General features: G+C 42.0%; 1 pseudogene; it reads left to right on the forward strand.

The window, feature by feature from the left end:
* The first annotated feature begins 1,237 nt into the window (after nt 1-1,237).
* On the forward strand, nt 1,238-12,482 carry LOC109221362 (annotated as a pseudogene).
* The last annotated feature ends 280 nt before the right edge of the window (nt 12,483-12,762 follow it).

A 12,762-nucleotide genomic window follows, 5' to 3' on the forward strand; every position in this document is an offset into this window, starting at 1 on the left:
TCTTCTAGCCAAAAAAAATCCAATTAATGTCGAAAAATACCAATTAAGCTACAATTGAATGAGAAATTGTACCAATGTCGAAAATACCAATTAAGCTACAAGCTACAATCCAACCTCAATCCCACACACTAGCAGGTTAGATTTATGCTTTCGTATCAACAGGCAGAATATATTTGAATGCTAGCGCAGGTGAATGCATGCTAATTTAATTGAACATATTTGCACGATCCAAATATGCTTGACAATCTGTATTAGATAGATAGCAAAATTTAATTGAATTCAACTTTTGTTAACCGACAAAATTAATGTTTTTCACACGCTTTGTGTAATTTGACTAGTACCAACAAGTTGCTCGCCATTTATTCCTAAAACCATGTTAAGTGCAAAAATTTACTCGCCGTTGGTTTTAAATGATTATGATTTTATGCATATTTTCAAACAATCTGTATCATAAAAAGATTTATGAGCTGGACTCAATTAGGTGACATATTTTAATATGTTAACAAAAACTGCTCAATGTAAGGATGCTAGCTTTTTAGGTTAAAATACACTATGGTATAGAATTGGTAATTTGGTATACTAAGTGTAATTAAATCAAACCTTAAACATTGAGGGTAATAAGGTTTCCTATGTGACATAGAAATGTAAAAATCTCTTGTTTCTTTAATTTGTTTTTTGGGCCTCTCTTTCCACAAATAAATTTAGAAAATAATTGAAAAAAATCAAAATTTTGAAATAATCTCAATCCCCAACCGAAATAAGAAATAAAAAGTAAAAAGCAGAAGTACTTTTCTATAAAACTAGTCTTTTTCGCTTCAAAAAGGGGAAAAATATCTGGCATGAGAGGAAAAAAACATAAACATTTTCTTTTTATTTTATGTGTTAATTCTGTGAAAATAATTCTAGTAGAAAATAATACGTGGGTTAGCTGGTGAAAGGCATGAAAATTTAAGAACGATATTGGGAGATATACCATAGCTGTAAATATGGTGTAATATTATTTTTGTGTTTAGTTTTGGAAGTTGTATACATTTAGGAGACTGTAGTAGTGGTAGCCTTATTTCTACGATAGCTTTATTTTAGATTCAGTTTATTCAAAGAAGGAACATAACATTATTCTGTCTTAAACTCTTCATTGTACCAGAGCCATAACCCAGAAGAAATTGGGTGAGATGGCTAGCGACGAGAAGAAGAAGGGCGGAGACGAAGGCATTGGCTCAGAAGCAGCAAAACTCCCATGAATGATCCAACATCGCCATATTTCTTGCTTTCAGCAGACCACACAGGAATATGCGTAACTCTTGTGGTTTTGAAGGGCGACAACTATGATGAATGGGCTAAGGCCTTGAGAAACGCTTTTAGAGCCAAAGAGAAATTGGGTTTTATCAATGGAATGATTACAAAGCCCAAGGAAGAAGGATTTCAACTCGATGATTGGTATATCGTCAATTTGATATTGTTTTCTTGGGTCTTTAACGGCATAGATCTACCATATCGTTCTACGATCTCTTACATGAAAACCGTTAAAGCACCTATGCGAAGACTTGAGAGAACGATTCTCAATTGGTAATGACATGTGAGAAACACTAGTTGAAAAACGAACTTGCATCCTGTAAACAAGGAGGACAGACCGTTGCTACATACTACAGGAAATTGAAGAGCATGTGGGAAGAACTTATTGGCTATACAAAGAATCCAATATGTACATGTGGGGAAGCAAAGCACAGACTAGCCATGGAGTTTGGATACGGTTTCCTGATCGGAGATCCATGTATCTTTCCATGAGCTTTTGCCTCTAAAAGCGTATAAAGGAATTGGTACAAGAAGGTGAAAAAGGAGCAACATATTAATCATGGAACCCCTAACCACGTTGAATAGAGTTTATGCCATGATTATACAAGATGAGCAACATCGAAACGTTGCTCGAGCTAAGGAGGAGTGTGCAGATTCTGTTAACTTTGTTGTGCAGTCCTTGTCTCATGCTCGCATCAATTACAATGGCAGAATATGTAATAATGTAGATAAACCAACATGTGATAGTTGAGGGAAACTTGAACTTGAAAAGAAAGATTGTTTTCTATTGATTGGGTATCCTGAATGGTGGGGTACAAGACGAGGGGGAGGAAGAACTACTGGACATGGTCGTGGCGTATGATTTGGAAACTTTGGTAATTATGGACGTGGTGGAACTAGTCGTGGGACTACAATTATTGCTAATGCTGCACAAGCAATCGAGTCAAATAGTAAAACAGAGTCACATGTTAATGCTCGGATAGGGTTATCTAATGAGCAGTAGAATGCACTAGTATATATCCGTGCTTAATTCCCACAGTAAAAACCATGATAAATTGTCAGGTAATACTTTTGGAATTCGCTGGATTGTTGACTCGGGGTAATCTCACCATATGAGTGGTGATGCCAAGTTATTGAAAGATTTATGTGATGTGACACCATATCTAGTAGGCCTTCCAAAAGGTTCTACGACTATAGCTTTGAAGGTGGGGACTGTTATATTCGAAAATAATCTGAAATTACATCATGTTCTTTATGTACCTCAATTAAAATGCAATTTAATCTCTGTGTCTAAGCTGGCTAATGAAAATAATTGCTTTGTCATATTTGTTGATACGCTTTGTGTGATAAAGGACCGGACTTCAAGAACAATGACTGGGGTAGGTGAAAAATATGATGGGGTATATTATTTGAAATCTGTGGCACGAGCTCAAGCAAATAACACCCATAAGGTGGATAATTTTGATTTATGGCATCGTCATCTTGGTCATCCCTCCAATAAGATAGTTTCTCTTTTTCCTTGAATTAGTAGTTATATTAGAGCAGATGAGCTGGGTAATCTTTGTTTAAGAGCAAAACAGACAAGAGAAATTTTTCCTAATAGTATGAATAAAAGTGCTGATTTGTTTGAATTAATTCATTGTGATACGTGGGGCCCTTATTGTGTTCCTTCTTCTTGTGGTGTTGTGTATTTACTTACTATTGTGTATGATTTTTCTCGTGGTGTGTGGGTCTACTTAATGGCCGAGAAAAGTAAGGTTAAACATAAAATAAAATAATTTTGTTCTATCATTATGACTTAGTTTCAGAAAAGGGTGAAAATACTAAAAAGCGACAACAGTAAGGAGTTCACTTGTCTTCATACTTTTTATGCGGAGCAGAGAATAGTACATGAAACAACTTGTATTGATCACCTCAGCAAAATGAACTAGTGGAACGAAAGCATCGTTATATTTTGAATGTTGCACGTCCACTCTGTTTCCAAGCTATTTTGTCGATTTCATTTTGGGGAGAATGTGTTTTGACGGTAGTTCATCTTATTAATTGAACTCCTACTCCCATATTGTCACAATCCGGATTTTCCCACCCTCGGGAGTCGTGATGGCGTCTACTAACGAGAGCTAGGCAAGCCAGATTTATTTACTTGTCCATTAATAACCTAATCCATTTTAACAATTTACGACAATAATACCAAAGCAACGAAATTCAGAAATAAGTGGAACTCTTAACATTTTATAAAACTGAATAAAAATGCGGAAAGTTCAACAAAATCCTCTACCCAAGACTGGTGTCACTGTACTCACGAACTGCTAAGAATACTACATACAAACGTCTGAAAGAGAATATAAGCTGTTTGTCTCGATTACAATGAGATAACAGATAAAAATAAAGGATAGAGGAGACGCCGGGCCTGCGGACGCCTGCAAGGCTACCTCGGGTCTCGCTGAAATGAAGCCTGCTCTCACACTACTGCTGCTGCTGCTCGAAACCTAGACCTGTGCAAAATAGCACAGAGTGTAGTATCACCACAACCGACCCCATGTGCTGGTAAATGTCAGGCCTAACCCCGGCGAGGTAGTGACGAGGCTAGGACCAGACTCCAGATAAACCTATACAGATATATATACAGGTACAACAGCAAAATAGCAAGAAAATAACAATTTAAGCTGGGGAAGGGAGCATGCTTCAGGGGTAACACATAGACACAAACTATCAGGAATAATGGTACGTACACCTACAATTTAACTTCTAACAATAATGAAAAGATAAGACAACTTTCATATTCAACTCATCTTGTTGCAGGCGTGCAACCCGATCCTATTTCTCGATATCTCGTGGTAGGCGTACCACCCGCTCCCATTTCAATATCGCTCGTGGTAGGCGTATCACCCGCTCCCATTTCAGTATCACTCGTTGTACGCGTACCACCCGCTCCCATTTCAATATCACTTGTGGTAGGCGTACCACCCGCTCCCATTTTAATATCACTTGTGGTTGGCGTACCACCCGCTCCCATTTTAATATCACTTGTGGTAGGCGTAACACCCGATCCCTTTACTTTCAACACAATGCACAATACAATCCCGGCAAGGGAACAATCAAATTAATACTCTTCCCGGCAAGGGAACTATAACAACAAGTCAAATATCCCGACAAGGGAGAGTCAGCTATAACCAATCCTATTCAACTTCTTCCTGGCACAACTAATACCAATATTTAGTCACAACGTTCATAGGATCAAACAAGGGTACACAATTATCAAACTAAGACTCACGGTCATGCTTGACACCGACGCATGGATACTCGTCACCATGCCCATACGTCGTACTCAACATAAACAAGTAGCAATTATGACTCAACTCCTAATCCCTCAAGCTAGGGTTAAAATAAACACTTACCTCGATGCTTTGAACTCAACTAAAGCCTCAACTATAGCTTTACCCCGTGATTCCACCTCAAACCCGCTCGAATCTTGTCACAAGTCACTTAATTACTTTAATAAACACTAAATGAAATAATTTGAATGCATAAAAATAAATTTTCCAAAGTTTTTCCCAAAAATTCCAAAATCTCCACCGGGCCCACGTGGTCAAAACCCGAAGTTCGAACCAAAACCCGGTTACCCATTCCCCCACGAACTCAAATATGTAATTTGTTTTGAAATCGGACCTCGAATTGAGATCCAAATCCCCAATTTTTGAAAAACCTAGGTTCTACCCAAAACCCCCAATTTCACCCATGAAAATCTTTGATTTTAAGGAGAAAACATGTTAAATGATGTTAATGAATGAAAAACTGAGTAAAAATTGACTTACAAATGGTTTGGAATGAAACTTGTTTTTGAAAAATCGCCTAAGGAGTTGTATTTTGAAAGTGAGGTGAAAAATGGCTTAAATTCGACTAAGTATGAAAATTGCTGGGCTGTAGATATGGGAATTGCGAACTGGGTTCGCATTTGCGAACCCTGCAGGCTTGGGAAATGCGAAAGGAAATTCGCTTATGCGAACTCTAGAAAATCTGGGCCTGTTCGCATTTGCGAACAATTGGTCACATTTGCGACCTCCAGTCATCTGGGCACACTTCGCAATCGCGAAGGAGGACCTCGCATTTGCGAGCCATGGCAGGCCTGGGCTGGGTTCGTATTTTCGAACCAGCCTTCGCATTTGCGAGTCCGCATTTGCGAATTGCGAAGCCTGCAGGCCTGTTCATACCAGCAGCAATTTCTGAGATTTCTAAGGTCAAAATGCAACTCGACACCTATCCAAAACTCGCCCGAGCCCTCGGGGCTCCAAACAAAACATACACACAACCTCAAAAAATATCTTACGGACTTATTCGTGCGATCAATTTGCCAAAATAACATCATATACATCGGATCAAGCCTCAAAACTCATGATTTCTTCCAAATTTTCATAAAACATCAATTTTCCATTTTAAGTCCGAAACACGTCAAACGACGTCCGTTTTCAACCAAACTTTACAGAAAGCGTTTAAACCATATATAAGACTTGTACCGGGCGCCGGAACCAAAATGCGGGCCCGATACCATAGTCTTCTAATCAAATTTCATTTTCAATTTTCTCAAATGTTTCCAGAAAACAATTTCACACAAAAATTCATTTCTCGGGCTTGGGAGCTCGGAATTCGATTCCGGGCATACGCTCAAGTTCCATATTTTCCTACGGACCCACCGGGACCGTCAAATCTCGGATCCGGGTCCGTTTACCCAAAATGTTGACCGAAGTCAAACTTATTCATATTAATATCAAAATTTAGCATTTTTCACACAGAATTCATATTTATGCTTTCCGGCTACGCGCCCGGACTGCGCACGCAAATCGAGGCAATCCTAAATGAGGTTTTCAAGGCCTCGGAAGCACAGAAAGAGTAAGGAAATAAGTGATGACCCTTTGGGTCGTCACATTCTCCACCTCTAAAACAACCGTTCGTCCTCGAACGGACAAAAGAAAGAAGTACCTCAGTCGGGGAAAAGATGAGGATAACGGCTCCGCATATCGGACTCTGACTCCCAGGTCGATGCCTCAGGGGTCTGACCTCTCCACTGAACACGCACAGAAGGAAAACTCTTGGATCTCAACTGACGAACCTGCCAGTCTAGAATAGCTACCGGCTCCTCCTTATAAGACAAATCCTTGTCCAACTGGACAGTGCTGAAATCTAATACCTGGGCTGGATTGCCGTGATACCTCCGAAGCATGGATACATGAATAACTGGATGCACGGCTGATAAGCTAGGTGACAATGCAAGTCTATAAGCCACCTCTCCCACTCGATCAAGAATCTCAAACGGACCAATGAACCTAGGGCTAAGCTTGCCCTTTTTCCCAAACCTCATCACACCTTTCATAGGCGAGACTTGGAGCAATACCCGCTCACCAACCATGAAAGCTACATCTCGAACCTTACGATCTACATAGCTCTTTTGCCTAGACTGAGCTGAACGAAGCCTATCCTGAATGATGTTGACCTTGTCCAAGGCCTCCTGAACCAAATCTGTACCCAACAACCGAGCCTCTCCCGGCTCAAACCATCCAATCGGAGACCGACACCGCCTACCATATAAAGCCTCATAAGGAGCCATCTGGATGCTCGACTGGTAGCTGTTATTATAGGCAAACTCCGCTAAAGGCAAGAACTGATCCCACGAACCTCCAAAGTCAATAACACAAGCCCGGAGCATATCCTCCAAAATCTGAATAGTCCGCTCGGACTGCTCGTCCGTCTAGGGATGAAATGTTGTGCTCAACTCGACCCGTTTGCCCAACTCTCGCTGAATTGCTCTCCAGAAGTGCGAGGTAAATTGCGTACCCCGATCCGAAATGATAGATGCTGGCACACCATGAAGGCAAACAATCTCCCGGATATTAATCTCAGCTAATCTCTCAGATGAATAGGAGACTGCCACAGGAATGAAATGCGCTGACTTGGTCAGCCTATCAACAATAACCCATATTGCATCGAACTTCTTCCGAGTTAACGGAAGCCCAGTGACAAAATCCATAGTAATCCGCTCCCACTTCCACTCGGGAAGCTCAATCCTCTGAAATAAACCACCAGGCCTCTGATGCTCGTACTTAACCTGCTGACAATTCAAACAACGAGACACATATGCTACGATATCCTTCTTCATTCTACGCCACCAATAATGCTGCCGCAAATCCTGATACATCTTCGCGGCGCCCGGATGAATAGAGTACCTGGAACTCTCGGAAGCCCATCCACATTGGGCACACAAACTCGCCCCTACAATCTCAAAACTCCATCCGCATCTAAGGTAACCTGCTTGGCACCTCCTCGCTGCACCGTGTCTCTAAGGACACACAAATGGGGACCATCAAACTGCCGATCACGGATACACTTTAATAATGAAGAACGAGCGACCGTGCAAGCTAACACACGACTGGGCTCAGAAACATCCAGCCTCACGAACTGATTGGCTAAAGCCTGAACATCCAAAGCAAGCGGCCTCTTACCTACCGGAATATAAGCAAGACTGCCCATACTGGCTGACTTCCTACTCAATGCATCGGCCACCACATTGGCCTTCCCTGGGTGATATAAAATGGTGACATCATAATCTTTCAACAACTCCAACCACCTCCTCTGCGTCAAATTCAACTCCTTTTGCTTGAACAAGTATTGAAGACTCTTGTGATCAGTGTACACCTCACACGTCACGCCATAGAGATAATGCCTCCAAATCTTCAATGAGTGAACTATGGCTGCCAACTTTAGATCATGAACCGGATAATTCTTCTCGTAAATCTTCAACTGTCTCGAAGCATAGGCAATGACCTTGCCATCCTGCATCAACACTGCTCCAAGCCCAACACGGGAAGCATCACAATAGACTGTATAAGGCCCTGAACCTGTGGGCAAAACCAACACCGGTGCCGTAGTCAGAGCTGTCTTGAGCTTCTGAAAGCTCGCCTCACACTCATCCGACCTTCTGAACTGGGCACCCTTCTGGGTCAATCTGGTCATCGGGGTTGCAATAGATGAAAACCCCTCCACGAACCGTCAATAGTAGCCTGCCAACCCCAAGAAACTCCGGATCTCCGTAGCTGATGCTGGTCTAGGCCAGCTTTTGACTGCGTCTATCTTCTTTGGGTCCACCTGAATACCCTCTGCTGATACAACATGACCCAGAAATGCAACTGAACCCAACCAGAATTCACACTTGGAGAACTTGGTATATAACTGACTATCCCTCAGAGTCTGAAGAACCACTCTAAGGTGCTGCTTGTGCTCCTCCTGGCTGTAGGAATATATCAATATATCATCAATGAACATTATCACGAATGAATCCAAATATGGCCTGAACACTCGGTTCATCAAGTCCATGAAAGCTGCTGGGGCATTTGTCAACCCGAATGACATAACCAAAAACTCATAATGCCCGTACCGAGTGCGGAAAGCTGTCTTAGGGACATTGGATGCCCTAATCCTCAACTGATGGTAGCCAGATCGCAAGTCAGTCTTGGAAAATACCCTGGCACCCTGAAGCTGGTCGAGCAAATCATCAATCCTCGGCAGTGGATACTTATTCTTGATAGTTACCTTGTTCAATTACCGGTAATCAATACACATTCTCATTGACCCATCCTTCTTCTTGACAAATAACACCGCTACACCCCAAGGTGAGACACTGGGCCTAATGAAATCCTTCTCAAGCAAATCCTGCAACTGTTCTTTTAACTCTTTCAACTTCGGCGGGGCCATACGATATGGCGGAATAGAAATGCGCTGAGTGCCCCGAGCCAGATCAATGCAGAAATCTATATCCCTGATGGAGACGCTCGAACTGCCTCCGATAGGCCTCACGCTATGTGATAGGGAGAAACTTCTCCAGAAACAAAATTGAAAACTGATCCCATGTCACGGCTGGAGACCCTGCTGGTCTAGCTAAACAGAAATCCCTCCACCAAGTCTTGGCGGATCTAGATAGGCGAAATGCAGCAAAGTCCACTCCATTGGACTCAACAATACCCATGTTCCGAAGAACCTCGTGGCAGCTGTCCAAGTAATCTTGAGGATCCTCGGTAGATGCACCGCTGAAAGTAGTAGTGAAGTGCTTGGTAAACCTGTCCAATCTCCACAAAGCATCGGCAGACATAGCTGCCCCACCACCGGCCTGGGCTACCACACCCGGCTGAGCTGCTCCAACTGGCTGAACTGCTGGAGTTTGAATAGGGGGAACTCCCTGTTCCGGAGTACGAGTAGCGGGAGTCTGGGCCCCTCCTTCAGCCTGAGAGACGGCTGGTGCTATAGGAAGCAAACCTGCTCGGGTGATGCTCTCCATGAGGCCCACCAATCGGACTAGAGCATCCTGAAGAAATGGGGTAGCAATAAACCCCTCTGGGACCTGAGCTGGGCCCACCGGAACCGCTAGGGCTGGAACCTCCTCCTCGAAATCAACCTGAGGCTCCACCATTGGTGGTGCTGCTCGGGGCTGAGCTCTGCCCCTACCACGGCTTCTAGCACAGCCTCGGCCTCGCCCTCTGCCCCTAGCGGGAGCTGCCTGGGGCTCGGGCTGCTGGTCAGAAGATGAGGAAGAGCGTGTTCTCGCCATCTGCGAAAGAACAGAGTAGAAATTCAAATAGCGTTGGGAAACCAAATCGCACGGCAAGAAAGAACAAATGTGAAACTTTTCCTAACTCGGTAGCCTCTGGGGATAAATACAGACATCTCCGTACCGATCCCTTAGACTCTACTAAGCTTGTCCGTGAGTTGTGAGACCTATGTAACCTAGAGCTCTGATACCAACTTGTCACGACCCGGATTTTCCAACCCTCGGGAGTCGTGATGGCGCCTACTAATGAGAGCTAGGCATGCCAAATTTATTTACTTGTCCATTAATAACCTAATCCATTTTAACAATTTACGACAATAATACCAAAGCAACGAAATTCAGAAATAAGCGAAAGTCTTAACATTGAATAAAACTGAATAAAAATGCGAAAAGTTCAACAAAATCCTCTACCCAAGACTGGTGTCACTGTACTCACGAACTGCTAAGAATACTACATACAAACGTCTGAAAGAGAATATAAGCTGTTTGTCTCGATTACAATGAGATAACAGATAAAAATAAAGGATAGAGGAGACGCCGGGCCTGCGGACGCCTGCAAGGCTACCTCGGGTCTCGCTGAAATGAAGCCTGTTCTCACACTACTGTTGCTGCTGCTCGAAACCTAGACCTATGCAAAATAGCACAGAGTATAGTATCAGCACAACCGACCCCATGTGCTGGTAAGTGTCTGGCCTAACCCCGACGAGGTAGTGACGAGGCTAGGATCAGACTCCAGATAAACCTGTACAGGTATATATACAGGTACAACAGAAAAATAGCAAGAAAATAACAATTTAAGCTGGGGAAGAGAGCATGCTTCAGGGGTAACAGATAGACAAAAACTATCAAGAATAATGGTACGTACACCTACAGTTTAACTTCTAACAATAATGAAAAGATAAGACAACTTTCATATTCAATTCATCTTGTTGTAGGCGTGCAACCCGATCCCATTTCTCGATATCTCGTGGTAGGCGTACCACCCGCTCCCATTCAATATCACTCGTGGTAGGCGTACCACCTGCTCCCATTTAAGTATCACTTGTGGTAGGTGTACCACCCGCTCCCATTTCAATATCACTTGTGGTAGGCGTACCACCCGCTCCCATTTCAATATCACTTGTGGTAGGCGTACCACCCGCTCCCATTTCAATATCATTTGTGGTAGGCGTACCACCCGCTCCCTTTACTTTCAACGTAATGCACAATACAATCCCGACAAGGGAACAATCAAATTAATACTCTTCCCGGTAAGGGAACTATAACAACAAGTCAAACATCCCGACAAGGGAGAGTCAGCTATAACCAATCCTATTCAACTTCTTCCTGGCACAACTAATACCAATATTTTAGTCACAACGTTCATAGGATCAAACAAGGGTACACAATTATCAAACTAAGACTCACGGTCATGCTTGACACCGACGCATGGATACTCGTCACCATGCCCTTACGTCGTACTCAACATAAACAAGTAGCAATTATGACTCAACTCCTAATCCCTCAAGCTAGGGTTAAACCAAACACTTACCTCGATGCTTTGAACTCAACTCAAGACTCAACTATAGCTTTACCCCGTGATTCCACCTCAAATCCGCTCGAATCTAGTCACAAGTCACTTAATTACTTTAATAAACACTAAATGAATCAATTTGAACCCACAAGGTTTTATGATAATGTGCATTTCCCTCTTTGGCGACGTGATATAAAAGAATAAATTGACGCGCTACAACAGAATGGTACAAGGACATTAGAGTTTCTTCCCCTGGGAAAGAAGACCATTGGATACAAGTGGGTATATAAACCCAAATATAATTTTCATGGTACAATTGACCGATTTAAAGCTCGGCTTGTGGTTCTTGGTAACAACCAGGTGGCTGAAATTGAATACAATAAAAATTTCGTTGTGATGGCGAAAATAGTTACTATACAAGTTTTCCTTAGTATTATTGTGGCTAAAAAATGAAAATTGCATTAAATGGATGTTTATAATGCATTCTTGCTCGAGGATCTAGATGAAGGTGTTTATATGCAATTCCACCTGGATTTGGGACATCAACTCAAGGGAAGATGTGTCACCTTTACAAATCTGTATATGGGTTGCGACAAGCTCCATGAAATTGGTTTGCAAAACTTGCTACTACCTTAAAGATATTTTGTTTTGTGCAATCATTTGTAGATTAATTATTCTTTATTTTGTTATATAATGAATGATTTGACATTGCAGGTTCTTGTTTACGCTGACGATCTGATCATTGCAGGAGACGATTCTGGTGCTATTACTAACTTCTAACAATATTTGCATCGTTGCTTTCACGTGAAATAACTTCGGCCATTAAAATATTTTTGGGGGATAGAAGTCGCCAGAGGTACAAGTGATTTGTTTCTTTGCCAGAGAAAATATGCACTCAATTTTTTGAGTGAAATTAGACTTCTTGGAGCCAAACCTGCTAGCTTTCCTATTGCGAAGAATCATAAGCTCGCATTGGACAATGGTAATGATTTTTCTGAACCTGAAAAATATAGACGATTGGTCGGTAAACTGATTTATTTGACCATCACTCGTCTCGAGTTGTTGTCAAGATCCAAAATATAACTGGTCGTGATGGAACGTAAACCAACACGCTAGGTAAGCCAATTAACAATAATCCATTTAAAATGAAATTTACTGAGAAAATAAATGATGAAATAACTGAACTTTTATACAAAAATCTCAAGAGTTGGTAGCACAAATCATGAGCTTTTAATACTTGGAAATTTACATAGCCAGTATGAAATAAATACATCATTTGTTCGAAATATACATAAATATATTTTTAAATCTAAAGCTACCAAGAACAAGAGGGAGCAATAATCAGGACGCAAGTACATATTCA

Source organism: Nicotiana attenuata, unplaced genomic scaffold, assembly GCF_001879085.1.
Source record: "Nicotiana attenuata strain UT unplaced genomic scaffold, NIATTr2, whole genome shotgun sequence".
Classification (NCBI taxonomy): Eukaryota; Viridiplantae; Streptophyta; class Magnoliopsida; order Solanales; family Solanaceae; genus Nicotiana; species Nicotiana attenuata.